We start from the raw sequence: 25,361 nt of genomic DNA, 5'->3' as shown, positions 1-25,361 counted from the left end.
TTAAGTACAATTACTACAGAAGGATAGAAATTACATAAGTATGCTTTTATGAAATGTTAAACATTTCTAGAACTAAGAAATACGTATGTTGCATCCTTTTTGACCCTCCTGGTGACTTTGGGCAAATAACTTAAATTCCCTGGTCCATAGTATCCTTATATGTTTAATATACCTCATGAGATTTATTAGACATGCTGTATAAATCATATAGCAAAGAAGCAGGCAGAGAATAAAGCATTAAAATATTTATTTTTGTAACTTATATTATTATAATGATTTTTAGATAACATGGTTAATTCAGAACAGTTAAATGGAATGATAGTGAATCACTGCAGGATATTATATATAAATATGTAAAGATAGATGATAGATGGCTGTATGGATAGATAGAATATTAAACTATATTTACTATTAAATATAGTTAAGGAAAAGGTGGTTTCTCTAGGAAGTGGAATATGGTGGCAGGATCATTAGCCACTCATTGGAAGTCTTGATTTCTACTTTAGTTTTGCTATTTGTTAGTTTTTTGAATGTAGGTATGTGATTTGTCTTTGGTAAGCATGAGTTTCTTCTCTGGAAAAGATAGCAGAACTAATAATACTCTCTCTGGTCTTCCAAAAAGAATTATTTAGAGATTCAAATAAAAAGATAGATGGAAAGTACTTTATGTCTGTGTAAAGCTTTCCAATTTTCAAATGTTGTTATCAATAGAAATATCTTATTAGGTATGGGAGAGAGAGCAAAGTAGGTGACTAACATAAAATGATTAATATAGAAGTTAAAGAAGTTTAAAGGAAATTTATTATCTAGCTTGCAAGAATGGAGGGGTTACGATTTTAATCTCCTTAGACCTTGTATAGCTCATGACAAATAGTAGAAAGGAAATCAAAATGGTTCCAGGCTTAAATTCCAGTGCTGCCACTAATAGTTTACTGGGTATAATACCGAGCTTACAGGGTTTTTTTAGTAGTAAAAGAAAGTGTGTTTTTATAGCACTTAACATAGTGGCTGATACATACTCTCAATAAGTGTAACTAATAAAAATTAATTACGGAGTAATCCCTCATGCATATTTCAAAAAATAAATCTAGGGATTTACCATGCTCTGGTCTATAAAAAGGCAGAGTTTCAGAGATATGCGGATCATATGGCAATATCTGTCCCAATGATTCAGTATGGCAATGCAGCTATAATAAATTAAAACCAGATTCATTGTACCTATAAAAGTGAATACAACAACCAGTAATAATGACAAATATGAATCACACTTTTAGAGTCCACCTCTGAGTCGAAATTGCTTGGCCAGGTATCACCTCATTAATTCTCTTACCCTCAAGATAAATGAACCAGTTTTATAATCTTAAGAACACTGAATTATATTTCAGAGAATAATCAGAATTACTGATAGAAAAGAACATACTTGAAATCTCCCTGATTTTATAAGCCTTTACATTTCAATGCAAAGCCAAGGCCTTTTTTAGAGGCTGAGCTCTATTTATGGCTAGATTTTTAAAAACTTCTCGATTAAAGAGAAAAGATTGAAATGCCTCATAAAAGGGCACTTGGACATCAAATGGACCTGACTTGACTGTATTTTGATGACTTTAGTATGGATTAATCACACACATAGAGATAAAAATTCCCTTGAAATACATATTCAGTTTTTAAATTAATAAGATAATGTGCTTTGAACAAATTGCTTTTGGAGAAAGCAACTATAAAATTCAAAGCATTTTCAACCAGTGTCTTGCACCAAATCTAACAAAAAGCAGGACACATTCTCCAGAAGCAAACTCCAGTACTACTGATATTTGTCTCTTACTAATGTTCTTTAGTATTGGTTCCTGGAATTAATGATTAAAATTGGCCTGTGGAGAGAGAGATACCAGGGTTATATGAAACCTGGGTTAAATTTGAAGTTGCGAAACTTTTAGACAGAGTTCTAAGAAGACTGTTGTTCTCTGAGGTGGTAGGGAGTGTGAGAGCTGGGACAGCTGAGAAAAACTGAGGAGAAGAGACCCCTACAGCCATGCAACACAACAGCATCACATATTACCTTGTATAGGTACTGGGTGTTTGTGGAAGATTGCATTTTAGGAGGTAAAAAACAACAACAACAAAATAATTGCTCGCCAAATAAACCTGGAACCCACCAAATTTGAGGATGAAATTTTTATAGACAAATGTCTGTAAAGGTAATCCAAAGTTACAGCATACTTCAGGTTGAATATGGGGAACTGGAGAAATCTTGTGAAATTCCTTATTAAAATCATTTTCCATCTTGTCTTTTCTTTGGAGATATTTTTCCATGAGTTTCCTGGCAATAATGATGGTGAGGAAGAGGAAGAGGAGAAGAAGGGTAGTGAGGAAGATAATAAGAATATAGCCTTGTTCTTACATGTATCTTGTACCAGTAAGTCTTTTCACCTCATCACTTTTTAAAAATTTCACAACTTTTCTCCACAGAGAAATCATGGCCTTGTTGACTAATTTCATACTGTTGTTTGAAAATGTTCCATCTGCAGACTCATAATTGAAAGCCCCTGGTGTCTTACCTTAAATGTGTTTTTATATAGGCACAACTATTTTTAATATCTCATTCACTAGGAAGGGAATGTCAATGCTCCCTCACCCCACATTATTCTTTTTCTTTTTCAGATCAGCAACGGATTTGTATGCATTCTTCAACATTAGGTTCAGTGTAACAGTTATCTCTGTATTTTAAATAATTAATTAATTAATTAATTTTTGGCTGCGATGGATCTTCATTGCTGCGCGCGGGCTTTCTCTAGTTACGGTGAGCGGGGGCTACTTTTCATTGCAGTGCGCGGGCTTCTCACTGTGGTGGCTTCTCTTGTTGCAGAGAACGGGCTCTAGGCGCGTGGGCTTCAGTAGTTGTGGCACGTGGGCTCTAGAGCACAGGCTCTGTCGTTGTGACGCACGGGTTTAGTTGCTCCGCAGCATGTGGGATCCTCCCGGACCGAACCCGTGTCCCCTGCATTGGCAGGCGGATTCTTATCCACTTCGCCACCAGGGAAGTCCTATCTGTGCATTTTGAGAAATAATATTACCAGATAGTTATGCCAAGAATTTAGATGGCATGAACAAAACACATAAGGTTAAATAAGGCATTAAGATGATACAGGACATATTATATTTCTCTATGTGTGGGACTTAGCTGAAAGCATACTGTGGGATTTTACTAGACTTATTACCAATGAATACTCTTTTTCCATACCCTTCTATCAAAATCTGTTGTTTTTTTACCTTTCTCTCTCTCTTTTTTTCCCCTCCCTCTTATGTAAAATGGCTGATAGCTTCACAGGATTATCATCTCCAGGAAGAGTTGCATATTATCTTTTCACCAGGAGATGAAACCTATATATTGGGGAAATAAAACATCAGCAGTGGGGTATGGCGTTTGGTGAGGAAAGGCATGAGCCAAGATCCCTTCAGGGTCAGAATTTAGAGGAAAGCTGATTTGTATAGATCTGGATTGGATTCCTGACTCAGAAGCTGATATTCATGTAACATAGGAAGTTATTTCACTCGATGTCTCAGTATGCCTTGCTGTAATGAACATGCAGTGCAAGTGAAATGCCCAACCATGTCCTGGAAGATGGTAGGTACTCAGTGAATAGAGTGTCCAGTTCTTTCCAAGACATTGTACCTGGGAGGCAGTTACAAGCACCTGGCTACTGTTCAGTTAAATAGCCAGAATGACTTTAAACATTTCTTTTTACCCCAACAGATGAATAACACATTGGTAGGAAAGAGCCCAGAGATAGATTCTTTTGCTGTAAATAATTTGTAGATATAAGTCCTGTCTTCTTGTTTTTAATACTGTAATCTATTATAATTCACTTCATCGCTGTAGGCAAATTGCTCTTTCTGTTTGGAAGTGTTTCTTTTCACCCTTGGAGTTAAAAAGTTTTCCAGGACTCTGGAACTCCATAGTCCTTTTAATCTGCAGACACAGGACTTTTTTCAGTTCAGGGAATACATTTTTCTATTATTTTTTTATTTTCTCTTCCTTATGATTCCTTTCCCCTTCTGGAATGCCTCTTCAAGATACTAGGTTTCCTAGATATATCCAAGATAAATCACTTTTTTCAAGATTTTTATCTCTTTACATTTAAGTTGACCACATTTTCTTCTATCCATACACTGAACTACTTTAATGGCAAATCATGTTTTAAACTCTAGAAAGAGGTATTTTGGGGGGACAAGAGAGAGCTATATTTGCATCTATAATCATAAAATCTGTAATCATCTTATTAGTTTTCCTTCTTAACTTACCATTGAAGTATAGCAAATTTAAATTTCATAATCTTATGTGAACCACAAATTTAATTTTACATATATATCCAAATTCTAATTAATATAAAATATTAATATATAAAACCCTCATCCAAGAAGCCTCCTTTATATCCTCACACAGTCAACACCCTCCCTCCATAATTACCATTCTGACTTTAGCCAGCATTGGATGGTTTTGCTTGATTTTGAATTTTCTATAAATGGAATCGTATAGAAGGTATGTGTCTGGCTTACAGCATTATGTTTGCAAGATTCATCCATGTTATTCTCTATAATAATTTATCACTGCTGTATATCATTGAATTGTACAAATAAACCATACATCAGTAAAACATCTATTTATTCTAATGTTGATGAACATCTATGTTGCTTCAAGCTTTTGGCTATTATGAGTAAAGCTGTTATGAACATTTTGTACGTTTCATGGAAAACATATACACTCATTACTACTGGAGTTCTGAAGCACTGAGGATGGACATTTTCACCTTCAGAAGATACTGCCAAACAGTTTTATAAAGTTATTTACCAATTTTCATTTTTACCAGCAGTGTATAAAAGTGACAGCTTAACTGCTAAGTATTCTTATTATTTGTAATTTTAATTTCTGTCTTTTTCTAAAGGTCTTGTTAATCCAATGTATTTTCTGCCATTTCTGACAATTCCTTTTTTCTTCCTTTGAGCCTCTTTAATGGATTCTTATTATTACTTGACCACATGGCAGGACTTAAGCCTTTAAGTTGCAGTTCCTGAGTGGCAGTAATCCAAGAGGAAGTGGAAGAGGAAGTGCTCCCTTAAGCAGGTCACATAGCTCAGCAAAAATATCTCAAAGGTTCATGCCTACTTACTCCCATGCCTACTTGTACCCCTCAGTCTTAGGGACACAGAAAACAGTCTATATCAAGTTCATTTTTCACTCAGGCAGACTAAGGACTCTTATACAAGGACAGTGTCAACCTGCCCAGTGGGGTCAACAGATGACTGCAGGCTAAAGTCTGCCTATCATGAGGTGATGTTTTCAAGTCCGCTCAATGAGGCTATAATTCTATAATGCAAGCACCACCCATATCCACAAGGGATAGAGCCACACACTACTCACTCCACTTAACTCTTATAAAACATTCATGTCTCTTAGGGTAAAATGTAAATCAGATTTTCAGCAAGCTAGTTACTCGGGCAAACTTGCTTCCTCTTTCTAACACATTTTCTGTTCTGTATTTCTTTCAAATGGCTTGAAAATTTCATTGTTCTTTTTACATTCAATGCTAAGGGCAAAAGTAACATTTCTTATGTTTGTTAATTCATTTAAGTTCCCATTAAAATAAGTTGTTCTTTTCAGAGACAAATGATGAATTGGTATGTTACTGAAAAGAGATATTCCATGCTGCACCTCGTACCTATTTAACTTCCAGTACAATGGCAAGCAGAAACGTTTATAAGATCAAGTATATTTGAACAGAGAAAGATGTCAGCTGTTAAGTACCAAAGGTAATATTTCTTTGATATCAGCCTAGGCTGTCTTGCTAGTGACTGACTTTTTACTACTGTATTGTAAACAAAGTATAGTCAAATGTTGATCTCTGGAGCCACTTGAGGTTTTTACAGCTCTCTGAAGCCTATCATAAAATGTAGACTTGCATATTTCCCTTGATATATATTTTGTAGCTCAGTTTATGGACTGTTTACAAATCATCATATATATGTGTAGAAATATGGATGAATTATAAGCACACATATTACTTCTTCCACTATATAATTCTAGAAATAATTTAACCTAAACTATTTACATGAGTTTGAGATTAGTTTTACTTGAAATCATTTTTGGTCTAGAATATTAATTCAAGATGTTCTCTATTCTAGCCTTCTGCCAAGAGTAAGAAGATTTAAATCCTAAGCACATAAACCTGAAGTTATCCCAAACAATAATTTATTGATCCATGCTCAAAAGAATCTATTTCCGAGCTTTGGAAGTAGAAAATAAATATGTAGAACAATAGATTCTCAAGATAGAATAAAAGTATAGATGTCACCTAAACTAAACCACCATTTCATTGCTTGAATGTGTTCTCTGATCTCAGTTAAGAATTGAACACTTCCAGAATGCTCCGCAAAATCTCTCTATGTTGAAGTAAAACCTTTCATTTAATGGTTGTCCTGATCCTAGTTGTGCCTTCAGTTTCAAACAGCACAGATTTTAACTTTCTTTCAGTGACAACTCTACAAATATTTAAGGATCACTCTACAGTCCTCCCTGTAACTCACCTTCCTGGATTAAACCCCCAGTTCCTTCACCTGTTCCTCATACATTGGGTTTTGATTACCCTCCCAGTGGCCACCACTGTTTTCTCTACACATTCTAGTTTGTGGCAAAGATAAATATTGCCAGTGTAGTTTTGTTTGAACCGTTCATGAGAACAGAATGTCTTAATTCTCGACACTAGACACTCTTTGAAGTGACAATCTATGTTTACCTTAACATTTTTAGCAAATAAATATATGTATATATAAAAAATATTGGTCACTCATGTGAAGCTTATTATTAAAAAATGCTAAAGCTGTTTTACATATTGTTGTTGAGCTATATTTCTACCATTTTAATTTGGGAAACTTTATTGTGGGATGTCAAGGGCAGCCCTGGTGGATGGCAGTAAATGGTGGATTGAAATGGAATAAAAATAAATCTTATATTTAATACTATTTATCTTTTAAATTCAACCATTTTTTTTACTTTGTTAAGATCTTGTTGAATTATGATAAGTCCTTCCAGTTTTATAGCATTAAAAAATTTGGTCAGTATCTTAGCAGTACCATTATCTAAATCTTAGATTAAAATTTTTTTCAAGGGAGCTTAGTTTTAAATAGAATCATATACAATTTGATACACAATCTATATTCTTTTGATAAAACACTTTATTCAGTTATAAATCCATTCAGATAGCTCTAGTTCTCCATCTTATCTGCATTGATAACAGAATTTCTTTCTTTCTTTCTTTCTTTTTTAATAACAGAATTTCTTAAAACGCACCTCTGAGAGGTCTCATGGCAATACAACGTCACTGATCACTGGTGTAACCTTGATGGAACTGGTTACTAAGAAGAAGTCTTCTTCTCTCATCACAGCTTTCTATGTCTTCTTCCTAGTGCTTTACATTTTGCTGAATAAAGCAAACTTCCCACATAAAAGTCAACCACCAATGATATGTTTTCCATATAGAACATTTAAATAATTGTAAAATCTAATTCACTAACATTTATATTTTACCAAGTTATCAAAAAATAAATGAAATTAATCTGACATGACCTGTTCTTATTTCCAAGTTTTCTCAACTCATAGAATGTAAGTCCATGCCAATCAGAAATTTGGATTATCATTCATTCTTAGTAGGTAATTGTTTCATTACCTAATCTATGAGGTAGTTAGAAACCTATGATCTTAAAACATAGGATACTACCCCTGCCCTCAAGAAATTTACCATCTTGAGTAAGAAATTAGAAGTCAAAAGTGACTATTTAAACACACTTTTTGGAAGGGACTGTGAAAATTAGTAGGCTCTGATTGAGGAATTTTGGAGAGTAAGTTGATATAAAAAAATAAGCATCATGTAGCTAAACTTCCATGAAAGTGTAGAATTTGGTGAAGAGAAAAAAAGCTATCCAAAGAGGAATTTTAAAGTTTTCTCTTTTTTAAAACAATGATGATTTAATCCAACGGCTATTAATTCTTTTAATCATTCAGTAAAGAATTAGATTACCTTTCAATGATTTTGTTTGCTTGTTTTAGTTATGGCTTTTTTGATGTCTCAATGTGCTGAAGTTACTCTCATTGTGAGTGTCCTGGTGCAGTTAAATGGAAATCTTATCTTGGCCATATTTCAGAAGAAATTCTTCTTTATTTTGAGATATCTATGTGTCCGTATCTTTATATCTCTTCCCAAATACCAATAATCCAATAAAAGAAGTACTTTACTTCAGTTTACCAATTTAGACTTCATAGTTCCTAAGGACAGCTCCTAGGCTCTGGAAGAGTCAACATGAAGTTCAGCAGTGGCAAGCAGGCAGTACATTTGATAAGTTTAGGCAGAGTTTGGTGACATTCTCGGTAAAGTGTCAAAAAAGGCATTCTCTTTTGAATTGGCTAGTTCAGGTCTGTCTTCATAAATCTCTTCAGTGAGCTAACTACTAATGTGATCCATTTCTTCTTTTTAGGTTTGGATCAGACTAATAATTAAAGATACCCTTAATTACTCCTTTTAACACTGAGAAGACTGCAAGGGAGAAGGGAGGTTACCAATATTTCAGAACTTCATACTTCTACAAAATGATATATATATGACTCTTCATTGGAGCCTTTTGAAACTAAAATATTTCAGCACTTTCAATGTCCTAGACAATTTTTTAGACATTTTGTACCTCTATTTACTTTCATCTTCACAATAACCCTCTAAAGTAGCTATTATTGTCCCTATTTTATAGAAAAATTGAGACTCATGGAGTTTATTAAACAAGATATCTTGATTCAAGTCTTACAGCTATTGATGATTATAAGCAGAATTTCTCAGTTATTTCTTAACTTCTAAATCTCTACTCTTTATAGGAGATACATAGATCTTTTTCTGAAAGGTCTGGGTTATCCATGAATAAACTATCTTATATACGTCATGACCTCATCACTTCAATTTGTGTTCCTTTTAGACAAACAAACAAACACCAGAAAAAAAACCTACCAACCCCTTAGCATCAGTTTTGGCTTTTTGGGCTGGATATGAAATATTTCCAGAACAAATGGAATAGCTGAGACTATCAAAAAATGTAAGCTATTTGTTTCTCTTCACTGCTTCTTTCATGACTGAGTGAATATTGCAAAAACACAGAAGCATGAGAGAGGATTCATGATCAGTCCAGGATCACAAATCCAAAACTCTAAATAAGTCTTAAAGTAGGTGAGAAGTTTCACAAGGCCCCGCAAGAACATTGTAGAAACCTCTCCTCTAATGAAGTATAATATTAAAATGATGAAAAATGTAACCTAAAATGAGATAACAAATAAATTTTAAGCTTTGGCAGTATTTCTGATGCAAGAGCAATGATTGGAGTAGGGACACAGTTTAAAAGGTCTACCAGTAGTACAAGATTTATTATGAAGAAAAACAGCAGTCTCCTTTATTACCTTTATTTCCCCCATCCTTCCATCTTCAATATCATATATCAAAATAACTTGCTTATGATGATGCTTCTTACATTATTTTCAACTTTAGAAATTATCAACCAAGTATCAAATCAGTTGAGGATTTAGCTATTTTTTTTACACTTCCACCATAACATGAACATTCTTGCACCCAGTATTTCATATGTATATGAATATACATGTATATATTTTGGTTTATATGAATATTCAGCATTTATATTACCATGGCTAATTAAATAGCATGTATAACTAAGCCATACATAATGCTTTAATTACTTGTGTTTCTCTCAAATTTTTATTTTGCTTAGATTTTGTTTTCACCACAAATTTATTACTATACTATTTCTCAATTTTCTTAGAATCCTCTCAGTAGAATCAAACATCCCAAATAATCTCTCAATTTTATCCTTTTCTGGATCTCTTTCTGAGATCTTCCTGACCTGCTGTGGGATGGACTGGTTGCTGTTTAAACAACTCACATCCTGGACTCTCCCTTCAACCTCATCTCAAGGAGTTCCTTCCACACTCTTGATTTGGATCCTCTGTTGATTGGCCCTAGTGCCTATCACTGTGTAATTTGTTTTCCTCTTTTGGTGGAACATATTCTCAAGGAGACTCCTGAGAAAGGGTGTTCTTACAGGAGTGATTATGCCTTTTGCCAACTTTATGATTAATTGAGGGCTTTCTTGCATAGAGAATTCTACATTGTAGCCTGAGAATCCCCCTTCTCTCTCTGTTTCTTCTACTTATGTTTCTGTTTGCTTGCCTTTGCCTCTGCTTTTCATAGAGTGGCAGTTTTGTGAATCCTCAGATGTCTGCTCACAAGTTATAGTGGAACACTAAATTCTAACTAGAAACTGTGTGTCCATGGATGGGTCGTGTCAATGTGAAATAAACTGTAAAGTAATCTGAATGAGGCAATTTTTCTGGAGACATCATAAATTAAATAAATAAACAAATAAATAAATTTTGTCAAGGAAATTCCACATCTTCTCTGTGCTGCTCAAAGTATATTTTAATGCATCACAGCTGATAGAAATGATAGAAAAGTATGTCCCCACTGGTTGGATGGCTACTATTTCTAAATGCATACAGCCTTCCTACTGTTCCATTCTTCTGTTGGCCTGTGGTTAATGCTATTCTCAGGGATTGATAGAATGATATAGTCAGTCTCTTTCCGTCTCTGTCTCTCCCTCTACGAAAAATAGAGATCTTCTTTCCCTCAAAATTGTTCAAGTGCATGGTTGGACTGGGTCGGAATTGTAATTTAAAAAAAGGTTTGGGGCTTCCCTGGTGGTGCAGTGGTTGAGAGTCCACCTGCCGATGCAGGGGACACGGATTAGTGCCCCGGTCCGGGAAGATCCCACATGCCGCGGTGCGGCTGGGTCCGTGAGCCATGGCCGCTGACCCTGCGCGTCCGGAGCCTGTGCTCCGCAACGGGAGAGGCCACAACAGTGAGAGGCCTGTGTACCACAAAAAAATAAATAAATAAAATAAAATAAAAAGAGGTTTGGAGTGAAATGTAAGGATATAATAAGGAAGCTATAAGATGTATATTCATTTTACTCTCAGAGCGGAAGTAGACAGCAGGAAAATGTGGGTGGCTGGTGAATTACTCAGAGATTGCTTCTCTTATATAAAGGCCAGTGATGCCCACACTTACTTTGGAGAGCACTGTTATTATTTTTTAATGACATTATTTATACCAATTTTAAAGTAAGTTATCACACTTTAGTCAGATGTTGACATAAAGCAAAAACTTCATCGATTGTTTTTTCCTCTATCCCTTACAGAAGAAACTATATGAAAAAAGATTTAGAAAATGTGAAGACTACTCACCTCTCCCAGTTCTGCTCACTTTCTCTATTTTAAATGTCAGCATGAATGAGAAATTATTTACATACATATAATCATTCATCAAAATTGACAATTATCTCTAGTGATTTACATGCATGGAAATCAATTCTTGAGATATTTCTCTTTTGCCATTTGATGCTGTAACACAGATTTCCCCCTTACCAGCAGTCTTAGACTAGTTTCTCCAGAAGCAGAGTCGGAGGCAGTGTCTCATGTGCTACTGTTATTTTTTATTGGGGAGTGCAGTCTTCATAAGGAGGAATGAGAGATAAGAGGTGTTATATTAGATTTCTAGGGTTATCATAACAAAATACCACACTGGGTGCCTTACATAACAGATGTGTATTTTCTCACAGTTCTGGAGGCTGGAAGTCCAAGATCAAGGTGTTGTCAGGTTTGGTTTCTTCTGAGGCTTCCTTCCTTGGCTGGCAGATGGCTGCCTTCTCATTGGATGCTCAAATGGTCTTTTCTCTGTGTTGTGCATACCTGGCATCACTTTGTGTGTCCAAATTTCTTCTTCTTGTAAAGACGTCAGTCAGATTGGATTACGGCCCACTCTCATGGACTCACCTTAACTTAATTACCTCTTTAAAATCCTTATCTCCAAATACAGTCACATTCTGATGTACTGGGAATAAGAGCTTCAGCATAAGAATTTTTTTGGGGGAGAGGGTGTATACATTCAGCCCATAAGATGGGGGGTAACATAAGGAAGGAAGAATAACCAATAAAAAGTACTAACCAGTACTTGTGATAAAAAACAAAGTATTGCTTTATTTTTCAGGGCATGTTCTGAAAAGCTATTTTAAAAAATTGCTTTTCAGGACAGTCCAGGCAGAAGAAGGAAGAGAAAATAATATAGCCACCTGTTTTGGTGTCCCATTAGTCAATGTTTTGCTCCATGGGCTGGTAATTTCCTCATGGGCACTCTTGGGTTTTGAATGCTTAGTGCAGGGCAAATCTAGGGAGTACCATGGAATACAAAAGCCCTGGTATGACAGTATGGAGATGAAGCACTGTCTGGTTATATTTACATTAGGTTGTTTGGAGGCCCTCAGAGCTGGCCAATGTGTTAGAGGCTGAGGCAGGAGAGTTACCTGAGCCCAGGAGTTCTGGGCTGCAGTGTGCTCTGCTGATCAGGTGACACACTAAAATGGCATCAATACGTGAGGCACCCAGAGCAGAAGACAATAAGCTGACAAAATGCAAGAGGCAGGTGAAGGCAAGAGAACCTGATTGTGGTGTTTTAGAGATCCTGAGATAGTCGCTTTGTGACTTATTCCCTCTAACTCCCAATTTCCATTTCTGTAAAATAGGATTGTTGCAATGCTTACTGCAGATAATGCATGTCAAGTGCTTAGCCTGAAGCCTGACATTCAAAATATACTGAAAAAATATAAACTAGTGTTATTGCTAAAATCCCTAGTCCATTAAATGGGAAGAGTTATTTGGTGGGCTAGAGATAATATATTCAAGGCACCAAGTGTTTGGAACATAGTTGATGGTAGGTAGCTTGTTTTTATTTTTGTCATTATTATCATTGTTATTGTTATTGCTATTAAGCCCTATATAGGTTAAAATGCATCTTCTATTAGGGAATTTTGAAGGTTCACAGAAATAAAATACATTTATCAAATTTCCAATGAAAAGTCAGAAGATGACAATGAGGAAAGGGGGAAATTATTTTTAAAAGTATTCCTATTTGGGGGGAAAATTCACCAATATGGTGTCATGTTTTAAGATATTGATAATATGGTGCTTTCTGTATAGGTTAAGCCAAAATAGACAAGTAAAATGCACCCATACATATGGAGTTCCTGGCAAAGTGTAAGTTCTCACTAACATCTAATGAGCACCCTGACTCCCAAAGGATTTTTGAGTGTGATTATTAATACTATGGTGATATTCACATGGTATTCAAGGTCTGGCTTACATGAATATAAGACACTAGGCAGAGACCTTATCATGGAGTCCCAGACACATATGAATTTCTTGTAGGAGGCTCTTGTGTAAAAAGAAATTGCAGGACTTAACCCCCTATATATCATTATGTTGCTTACTAAGAAGAGATTGTTTCAATACAACCATTTGCCTATTAAACAGTTTTTATCTTCTGAAGACTGCTTAATATTCTTTAATATTTTATAAAACAATCCAGAAAACACTGAGAAATACTCACTGTACTATTTATTTGATATATGGAGATATAGCTGTTAAAAATAGCACTTTTTTAGAAAGCACACACACACAGGTATGTATATATAAAGTGCTATGAAGCTAAGATACAAAGATCATACAAAAATGTGTGGTGAAGAATGGAAGAAATGGAATACCATTGAACAACTGGGAAAAGAGGGAGCACAACTCAAAAAGTGTTTTCTAAACAAACTCCATAAAAGCAAATTTTCCAAGATTTGTACGTATTTATATTAGACATTTTTATCATTCTTAAGAAATGGAATCTCTGGAGACAAAGAGCTTCTTGGATATACAAAAGAAAGAGGTAGAGGCATTTAATACATCTTAAAATAGTTGTTTTGAATAAATTTTCATTAAGGTAGAGAAAATTCATGACAATTATTTAGAGTGGGTGTTATCTTGAAAAGACTTGGTTGTCAAAACAACAATTATTATAAAGATGAACACTGTGGAAAGGTTTTTAAAATCTCTTTTATGACATGCCTATCATTTCCCATGGGAGATGCGCAGACATTTTGAATAGGAACACCTATTAAAAATTGGGAACATATGTATATATATAACTGATTCATTTTGTTGTGAAGCTGAAACTAATATACCATTGTAAAGCAATTATACTCCAATAAAGATGTTAAAATAAAAAATATATATATATATAAAAAATTGGGGCTCCAAAAACAATTTCTATTTCCTTTTATTTAATTTTATGACATTTTTTAAAACCATATATACCATTAAATTAATGATTTTCATTGTTAAATGTAGAGTTTTGATGGCAAAGACTTACTTTAATATCCTCCAAACTATCCCTTGAACTATGATGATTTTTGTAATTCTATTCTATTTGAGTCCTCTTTATACACCACAGATAAGTGAATTAATGGATGTATTTATGTAAAATATGGCCTCACTCCTATGGCCATCCTTAAAGCCCACATTTACAAAACCACCTTACTAATGATTGTTGACAGAATAAACTTGGGGGGGTAGGTAATTAATTTCTCTAGAGAGACATGCAAATTAACTCCTCATTGAATTATATCCAGATGCATTATTAAATGTAACCAGCATATATGCTATTGATATTTTACAACTCTTCAGGATGAAATAAAAACTTCTTCATAACATTGCACAATATTTTAAATATTTCCTTATTTTTTTTCTGAAAACATTGTTCTTCTCTAATCATCTGAAATTATGCAAAACAATAAATGTAAAAAAAAGACACATTTATTGTGTGTTATGTTTGGATGCTTTATGTTTATTATCTCATTTAATAGCTGTTAACAACCCTATTTCACAGATGCAGAAACTAAAGTTCAACAGCATATTTGTATGCCTTACAGTATATTATGTTGACAAAAGATAATCTTCATCCATGTTTAATTATTTCTCTTGGTTTCATGACCTACCATCCGAAATGTATTTATTGATAGATATTTTATGTTAATCTTGCTTAAAATAAACAAGGAAGGTGTCAGTCCATAACCTACTTCAAGAAGTAGAAATTATTCAGTACAGTTGTGCCAAAGCCTAGTAGTAGTAAATGTAGAATTTCAAGGTACATGTTGGCCAAGACAGTGTTCCTCATTTAGTACTTATATCTCTTAGATTTGTATATTTCAATCTAATTTTAAAAATATACCCTGAGAGATTAAAAAATGACAAAAAAGAATGGGTACATTTTAAGCATTATGCTCTACACTCAGGAATAAACAACAGAAACTCATTTACAATCCCATGAGAAAAATCAATGACTCCATAGATTCAGCTTTTCCCAAAATGCTTATTCACTAATTGGCACTATAAACTCCTACCAGGAGACTTTTGTCAAGAAGTGTGTGAATAAAAACTCAGCAAGTTAAAGTTGAGGAGTAAAAGAAATAGAATTGAAGATAAAAAGACTTTTTCCCAAAACCACTTTGTAAATGTTTGAGCATTCCCTGAGCTCCTATATATCAGTCCCATTTGACCAGATCACCTGGAATTCCTTAATTGTTCTCTATAGTTAGCTTCAGATTTAAAATCAAATGTTTGCCAAACTAGGGTGTTCAGCCTTATCACTCCACTGTACATGATTTGGGGCAACTGGATAAATTCAGAAAATAAAATTAATTTTTAGCTTGTACCACGAACTATTAATATTTGCTATAGGGATGAAGGAAGAGAGAGGAAAAGATTGAGTGAGTACAATTATCATTAAATGCAAAGAAATGAATTCATAGTGTCCAGAATTTGAAATCAAATGATATAGAATTTCAAAGTTTGGGAATTTATTAAATTTTATGTCTTGGATCACAGAAAATGGAGATTGCATTTCTCTTAAACAGAATTAACACCTCTATCCATTACACAGTCTCTCATTAAACCTTCATGAATGCTTGATTTTATCATCACAGTGGTTATAAAAACTTTAGGGCAGGTCAAGATATAGTCTTAATTCCAAAATTCTTTATCCAACTGTTAGATTTTTTAAGGCAAAGATTTGCACTGTTTTCATTTCAGAACTACTGTGCCTTTAGTGAATGATACCTTCAATAAAGAAGGACCACAGCAAATGCTTTTTAAAGTTCAACCTTGCCTTGCATAATTCAAAGACTCAGTACATAGAGCAGTTAATGAATTTTTAATTAAGATTTTATTTTTTGGAGTATTAGCTTCACAAAATGAAAGGAAAGGTACAGAGATTTTCCCATTGCCCCCCTGCCCCCACACATACATAGCCTCTCCCATTATCAACATCCCTTACCAGAAGGGTACAATTGTTACAATTAATAAACCTACATTGACACATCATAATCACCCAAAGTCCATGGTTTACCTTAGGGTTCACTCGTGGTGTTGTGCATTCTGTGGGTTAGGACAAATGTAAGATGGCATATATCCATTAGAATAATATCATATGCAGTATTTTCATGGCCTTAAAAATCCTCTGTGCTCCACCTATTCATCCCTTCTCCTCCTGCCAACCCCTGGCAACCACTGATTTTTTTCCTGTCTCTATAGTTTTGCCTTTTCCAAAATGTCATACAGTTGGAATCATACAGTTATGTACCCTATTCAGATTGGTTTCTTTCACTTAATAATATGCATTTAAGATTCTTTCATGGCTTTTCATGACTTGATAGCTCATTTCTTTTTAGTGTTGAATAATTATCCATTGTCTGGATGTACTACAGTTTATTGATCCATTCACCTGCTGAGGAACATCTTGGTTGCTTCCAGGTTTTGGCCATTATGAATAAAGCTGATATAAACACACATGTGCAGGTTTTTTTGTGGGCATAAGTTTTCAGTTTCTTTGGGTAAAGAATAAAGAGTGTTGTTGTTACATTGTATTGTAAGAGCATGTTTAGTTTTGTAAGAAGCCACCAAACTATCTTTTAAAGTTCCTGTACCATGTTGATTCCCACCAGCAATGAATGAGGGTTCCTGTTGCCCCATATCCTCACCAGCCTTTGGTGTTGTCAGTTCTATGGATTTTGGCCATTCTAATAGGTATATAGTGGTATCCCATTGTTGTTTTAATTTGTCTTCCTCTGATGACATATGATGTGGAATGTCATTTTATATGATTATTTTCATCTGCATACATTCCTTGGTGAGGTGTCAAAGTCTTTAGTCCACTTTTTAATCAGATTGTCATACAACAGTGATTTCTACAACACCTCCATTAAATAGGTATTATCCCTATGTGACAGATACAAAACCAAAGGCTTAGGAAGATTAAGTATCTTGCTTGAGGTCACATATCACCAACTTGAAGAAAGTAACAGAAATCAATTCTGTATGATCCCAAAGCCCATGCTAAAATCGCTATGCTTAAATGACTCCTATTTAAGAGACCAGAAATGATACATGTGTCTAAATCTGACTCAACCTAATATATGAAAGCATATTTTAAAAACTGAGATATAAGCATTCCTCCAGACAGGGGAGAGGGGCTGTGACTAGAGTTAATAGTTAATCATGCCTACATGAGGAGCCCTCCATAAAATCCCCAAAGTAGGGGACTTCCCTAGTGGCACAGTGGTTGAGAGTCCGCCTGCCGATGCAGGGGACATAGGTTTGTGCCCTGGTCTGGGAAGATCCTGCATGCCACAGAGTGGCTGGGCCCATGAGCCATGGCTGCTGAGCCTGCGCGTCCGGAGCCTGCTCCACAACAGCCTCTCCACAATGGGAGAGGCCACAACAGTGAGAGACCCGCATACCGCAAAAAAAAAAAAAAAAAATCCCTAAAGTACAGGGTTCAGAGAGCTTCCAGGTGGGGAAGCTTTGGGAGGGTGACACATACCAGCTCCACGGGACAGAAACTCCTACACTCAGGACCCTCCCAGACATTGCTCTCCATATCTCCTCGTCTGGCTCTTCATGTGTATCTTTTATCATATGCTTTAATAAACTGGTAAGCACACAGTGTCTCTCCAAGTTCTTTGAGCCACTCTAGCAAATTTATGGAATGTGGTGGGGGGGTGTCATGGGAACGTCTGATTTGTAGTCAAATCAAAGAGAAATTGTGGGTAATCTGGGGAACTATTACTTTCTTTTTTTAAAAGTTAATTTAATTAATTGATTTTTTTTTTTAGGACACCTATTACTTTCGATTGGCATCTGAAGTAGAGTGGAAGCAGTCTTGAGGGACTGTGCCCTTAACCTGTGGAATCTGACACTATCTCCAAGTAGATAGTGCTAGAATTGAGCTAATTTGTAGGACAATCAGCTGGTGTCACAGAGAATTGTTTGGTGTGGTAGGAAACCTCCACACGTTTGGTGACCAAAAGTGTTAGAATTGAAGTGAGCTGTGTGAGTAGAAAAGGAGACATGCAGTGGGGAAGACTGGGTGGTTTTTCTAATAATCAGTAATTCATTCCTTTCCAGGGATGGGGTCAGAGACAAATATTAGAACAAGAGAGTCTCCTAGTGCTATTATCACTTAGGAAATTACAAAGGTTTTAGGAGCTCTCTCCATGCCAGGAACTGAGGGCAGAGACCAATATGTATTTTCTATTATCTCATACTGGTATATGCAATAACATTGATGAATCTCAAAGGCCGTATACTAAGTAAAAGAAGCCAGAGTCATACATATATGATTCACTTTATATGATTTTATTATATAGGTAAAATGTTAAGGACAGAAATAGATCAATGATTGCCAGTGCTTGGTGATAGTGGGAGAGAGTAAACTACAGAGAGGCATAATAAAATAATCTTGGATGATAGAACGGTCCTATATCTTGATTGTGCTGGTGATTACATGACTGTAGGACGTAACTCATAGAACTGTATTCTTAAAAGGGTAATTTTTACTCTAGGTAAATTCTACCTCAATTAAACATGCACATATTCCTTAAAAATCTGAGATATAAAGCTAATGGAAAAGAAGGAGGAGCATATTTATTAGTTACTATATCCCTTCTTGTATTAGTTTACTAGGGCAGCCATAACAAATTACTACAAACTTGGTGACTTAAAGCAATATAAATTTATTCTCTTACAGTTCTGGAAGCTAGAAGTCTGGAATCAGAGTAAGTATCAGCTGGGCCATGCTCTCTCTGAATGCTTCAGGGAGCCTGAAGACATTAGGGCCTACCCTAATTCGGTATTACCTCATTTTAAATGAACTAATTATATCTATAAAGACTGTATTTGTTATGGAACTCAGGCTCTGCTGCTCACCATTCAAAAGTCAATACTCGAGAGGCAAGTGTTGGTAGAAAGGAAAGTTGCTTTAATCAGAAAAATCTGGCATCTGGGGAGAAGGCAAACTCGTGTCCCAAAACCAAGTCTGAAGATTCTGTTAAGCCATGAAAGTTTCTAAAGGGAGAAAGGGGAAATAATCTCAATTAATCTTTAAGATAGGAGGTCAGATTCTTCATCATTTTTCTGTTGTGTGCAGACCTGCTGACTTCTTCTGATCTTTCTTTAGATGCTGTCTTGTGGTATGGTCCACCTGCAATTGGATGCTATCTTGCCCACGTGGTCTGCTTGCAAATTTGCTAAGGGGGAGGCTGAGGGGAGAAAGTCAGTCATTCTTTAACTACTTAATTCTTCATTCATACCCCTTTTAATCTAGGAAAGGAATCAACAGGTTAGGCAAGGCATTGTGTACATTAGGTAGAGCAGAAGTCAGGAGTTAGGTTAAATGTTACCTAGTGATCTCATTTTTATACTTAACATTTAAGGGGAACAGAAACAGGCAAGCAGAAATGGGACAAATGACCTGCTTAAATGTTTCCAAATAAAGTTACATTCTGAGATTCCAGATGGATATGAATTGGGTGGAGGGCACTAGTTAACCTATTACACTCCTCATGGAAACTATATATATTAAGTTATATTTTTGGCATGGTGACTTTATGTAGATATTTCCAGATATTTTTCTATACAATTAATTACCTTGAGAAAAATCTGAATGTCTGAGATTCCCATATCATAAGTGTGTACAACAAAGTTTAAAATGAGTAGGGATGTGAACAAGAAAGTTAGATTCAGCATCCAAATGGAACAGCTGGGACACATTTGGCAAAAGATTAAAATCTTCTAAAGAGATATCGCAAGAATATTTCAAATAATTCTAGCTCTTTTTATGAAAGTGTCAGAGGACCATTTTATAATTGGTCAGAATTTCTGTGTAGCTTTTATCTAGAAGCAATAATTCCAGCAGTGCTGGTTCAAATGACTTTATTTGCCTATCTCCCCAAATCCCATCTGGTTCTAGTACTCTGGCTAAATACATACAGGACAAATAATTATGGTTACATAATGCCTCCCTGAGTAAGAGCAGATAAGCCTACTTCTTAATAAGAATATCAACATTTCCTTATATTCACCAAATGCTTATTTACAAATTCATGTTGCTTATATAAAAATTCAACCTTAATTCTTCACCTTTGGGCAATAGCATAAAGCAAATCTGATATTTTGGCAATTCCAAGCCTATGTTTCAAATGGTTACATGTTTCCACTCTTTTTCTCTCCTGGAACCAAGCCTAAATAAATCAGGGCTAGACTACAGTACAATGAGAAACATATTGCCTATTCACCCCATCATTTTATTGACAATAAATTCCCAGGTACATTAGTAAGGCCATCTTTGTCCAGTTGGTCTCAGCCAAGTTGACGCTCAGACATAAAGACTGGACAAAGGAGTCCAATCAAAAACAGCCAAGCCTGGCTCAGATTAGCACAGCTGCCTTGCTGACCCAAAGACATGTGAGCAAAAACAAATGTTAATTGTTTTAAGCACAAGTTTGTCGATAGCAATGTATATTGATATGATAGGGTTAAGAAATACCCATAAGCACCATAAAAGAGTATTTGATGAGTCCCTGTTAGGTCAATGTAGATGTGCTTCCATATTTTATTTCAGTAGAATAGACATGTGGGGGATCATTAGTACTTAATTAATCCAAATCAAACTATCCATAATCAATTCTTTTCTAAAGCAATGGCCAGTCATTTGCTTCCCGTTGTGTCTTCACCATTTTATTTTTATTAAATTTAGATTCTGGAAAATGTTTCAGTTAAAAACATAGAATTCATCATTTTTTCTTTTTTTGCTTAATTGTGCATCTTCTTTAATTGTTTAAAATATGAACACAGCAAAAGTACTAAGTGTTCACTGTGGCAATATCCACCTGAAACATGCAAGGGAGGCAACCAGAATATCTCATTCAGATTATGAGATGAAAAGGTGATCAAGAGTGATAGAACTATCTTTCATTAAATTATGTGTGCCTTTTTTTTTTTTTCTCTCTAGCTGTCTAAAATGTTTGGCTAATTCTCTTTCCTTTTTACTCTTCACCTATGATCGCTTCAGTCAACGAATCTCACTGCAGTTGTATTTACTTTAAAGCAATTCATTTGCACCTTTCAGTTCATGTAAAAATTGTAACAGGTAAATTACTTTCTATCTCCCTTAATTCTAAAGGATTTTTTCCCCACAGATTATGTCCTCCATCTATCTTCTTGAACAAAAGGACACAAAACTCACCAGATATTTTGAAGAAAATTCATTTACTTCATTGTAATATGTTAAGTCATTTCATGATGATGATGCCAGCAATGAAACATAACAGCAATGAAACATAACCCCTCCAGGCCAGCATGTGATATTACTTTCTCTAGAGAGCTGATCTTCTTTTTAGAATGGCATTTCATGATTATTATTTATTAGCAGGGTCTGAATGATGTACAATAGTGTACAATAGTGTACAAAAGATGTATAATAGTTCCAGATTGCTAACAGAGACACTATGAGGTCACACTATGTTTTTTAAAAGAAAATTAACTGCAGGAGATATAGGGCTTTCTGAGAAAATAAGATTAACATTGATATCCAAAGCCCTCACCCTGTGTCAATAGTTCAAATCAAAGCTACACATGTTTAAAGGTCAATTATTGTTTGGTGATTGTGGTTTGACAAGTAGACCGACTTGGGTCTGATTCCAAAAGTCCAGGTATCTCTCTCACATTTGTGATATTAATTGACCCTTCTGTGGCTTTACAGAGGCCAAAGTTTGAATAAACCTTGGAGAATGGACTTCTTATTTACCACATAAATTGTTCTTTGCTTTATTAGTAGAACAACTTGAAAGTGTTCTGTTTTATTTCTATATGCAGAGTGTAGAAATAATGAAATTCACTTTCTGAGCTGAAGTAATGAAAATGGAGCTCAACAAAATCTCATTTTCAGTCATGATCCTCCTAAGGTTCTGTCCATCATCTATTTCTATTTTTTGTTTTTTGTTTTTTTGTTTTTTTGTTTTTTTGCTGTACGCGGGCCTCTCAGTGTTGTGGCCTCTCCGTTGTGGAGCACAGGCTCCGGACACGCAGGCTCAGCAGCCATGGCTCACGGGCCCAGCCGCTCCATGGCATGTGGGATCTTCCCTGACCGGGGCACGAACCCATGTTCCCTGCATCGGCAGGCAGACTCTCAACCACTGTGCCACCAGGGAAGCCCTATCATCTATTTCTATTCTCCATAAAATTTATGGGAATATTTTCAAATTCTATTCATTGTTCTCAAGATTAATGTCTTCTATTACAGACCCTGTGTAAATTTCAACACCTTTCTTCCAATCTTATTTTTCTAAAAATTAAAATAATCTAAATATATCCTCAAGTCATTTTATTGTTTGGTTTGTCTTTCTGTGACAACTATCATCTCTAGCAATTTTGATTCTGCCATTGTTGTCCAGAATATGGCTCCAGAAGTGCAGATTAATTTTAGAGACTACACATGGAAATGCCAGGCAAAATTAACCCTCAACTGAGAAAGTTCTATAAAAGAAACTTGAAAGTTCCTCAAAAGTTGGTCTCAGCCCAATTTTCTCACTTACAAGGCAGTGTAACCTTTGCTTGATCCAAAATGCTTCTTGTCAGAGTATAGCAGGGTGCACTAAGACCCATTTATGAAGCTACATTACCCTAATTAAACATCTCTCAGGCTACTGCCTTTTAGAAAAGAAATAATGTTTGCAGTTTGGGGTATCTGATCATTTCTCTCTTTTTCTCTAAAAGTTACAAGGTTATTTCTTGCCATCCAGTTACTATCATTTTTTTTCCCTTCTGGCTACTGTTTTTTTCCGAATTATATTCAGCATTATGCTTTCACAAAAGTACTATTTTTCAAAACTTTGTATATTAAATGATTTTTCTTCGAAGTATTTTCTTTCTTTTAATTGAGAGTGTTTCTCTACCTTATTTAACATTCTATAAACATTCAAGAAACAAACAAATGAACAACAGCAAAAAAAAACCAGGAATGATAATTTAGAATGTTACTGTGGGGTGAGTTATTTTATTTGAATAAGAGTATGAAATCTAAATTGTTTCAGAAAGTTACAGGATAAATCCAATTCTTAACAAAATTAAAAAAAAAAACAATTTAAGGTTGTGGACAGATAAGATCTAATGACAAAAATGAGTCCAGATGAAATAAAGTATACTTAGAATGACATGGGAAGGATATATATGAAGCTCAGAATATAGTTTCTGAGAGCTACCCAACAAACAAGCAAAAAGCAAATGGAGAATTCATCAAAGTAGCTTAAAATTAGAAATTAGGAAAAGAGTATAAAAGCTAATGCTTTTGCTATGTCTAATTCTTGACAGTCTTTCTTGAGAAGGAGATATAAAATAGAAAGGATGAAATTGACTAATGTTCAGCGGAAAACTAGGAGTAAAGTTTTTTTTTTTTTTTTTTTTTTTTTGCGGTACGCGGACCTCCCACCGCTGCGGCCTCTCCCGTTGCAGAGCACAGGCTCCGGACGCGCAGGCTCAGCGGCCATGGCTCACGGGCCCAGCCCCTCCGCGGCATGTGGGATCTTCCCAGGCCAGGGCACGAACCCGCGTCCCCTGCATCGGCAGGCGGACTGTCGACCACTGCGCCACCAGGGAAGCCCAGGAGTAAAGTTTTAACAGTGTTAAAATCTCAGATAATCACTTATTTTTTGACCTGAAAAATTTCTTATAAAGAGATGCTGTGAGATGGATGCTTTGGGTCTCTGTTGAATATTATTGTAATGTTTGATTAAAAGTCTTATAGAATTTAAACATATCAACCAAGAAAGTCAGAGACATAATGTATAAATTCACATACATATAATACATATAAAATATACAATACCTATATTTAGAGGGTGGAGAGAAGGGAAGGAGGCAAGGAGAAATTATAATAAATTCCTATTGCCTTTTTTCAGTAGAAAAATATGTACAATGTTGTAAACACTTGTGCAATATTTGCTACCAATTAAAGATCTGTCACTTGATGGAGGTAAATTTATTTATCATGTTCTTAGGCAAGTATTTTGGGAATATTTATACAAAATGTTTCAGCTATACTGAGCATTTATTACAGAAAAATGGTGACTAATTTTTAAAGCAGTATCTTGGCCTGCTTGACTCTACCTGCCACTCTTGAAAAAGCAGCAGTGTAGACTTAAGGAGCCCCAGGAAGTGGAGTTCTGTGTCTTAGCTGAAAGGTTGTGTTCCTATCTGTGTAACTCAATTAACAATTTATAGCCAAATCTACAAAGGATTAAGGTAAAAAATGTACAAATTCACTTCATGGAGCTGGGTCAGAATTTCCAAATTTAATACAATTCCCGTTTGTACTGCAATTAGTGGTAAGGTATATCATAAATTAGATCAGTCTTTTAGCTCAAATGAGTTACCATTCTTAATTCTGTATCTTTCACCTAGAATCTGATAGCACTTTGCAGGAAGGCAGTTTATAGGCCACTCAATACAATAAAAGGAAATCATAATTTGATGCACAATTAAAATACACCTAACTCCACATAAGCTGATGATCTTCAGTTTTTCAAAATTCCTCAAATTACCTAACATATCAGGCAATTTATATTTTTACTTTTAATTTTGATTATTTTAGCACAGAAAAATTTTGAAAGGAAGGCTTTTTTCTTTTTCAGTTGTTGTGTTTACCCAAAGAATGATATTTGCTTAAGAATCCACAATGATTTTCCAATATTTACTTTGGTAAACATGAAAATAGTTAGTTGCCATTTTTAACATGTTAACAGAAGAACAGAATTATTTCAATACATTGGTAGAGTGCTAACCTGTTAAGTCCGTCATTCATACCTACTAAGAGCTTAAGTACTCTATGAAAAACTATATGAGAAAACACGGAAGTGGATTCTGAGGGGATTTAAAAGTATGAAGACACATTCTTCTTTTATCCTTGCCTACATAGGGAAAAAACACAAATTAATACATAAAAACGCAATTTAACAATATTTGTTGGAGATTTAAGAATTCTATTATAAGAAGCCTA

Source organism: Pseudorca crassidens, chromosome 1 (assembly GCF_039906515.1).
Source record: "Pseudorca crassidens isolate mPseCra1 chromosome 1, mPseCra1.hap1, whole genome shotgun sequence".
Classification (NCBI taxonomy): Eukaryota; Metazoa; Chordata; class Mammalia; order Artiodactyla; family Delphinidae; genus Pseudorca; species Pseudorca crassidens.
Note: the sequence above shows the minus strand (reverse complement) of the source record.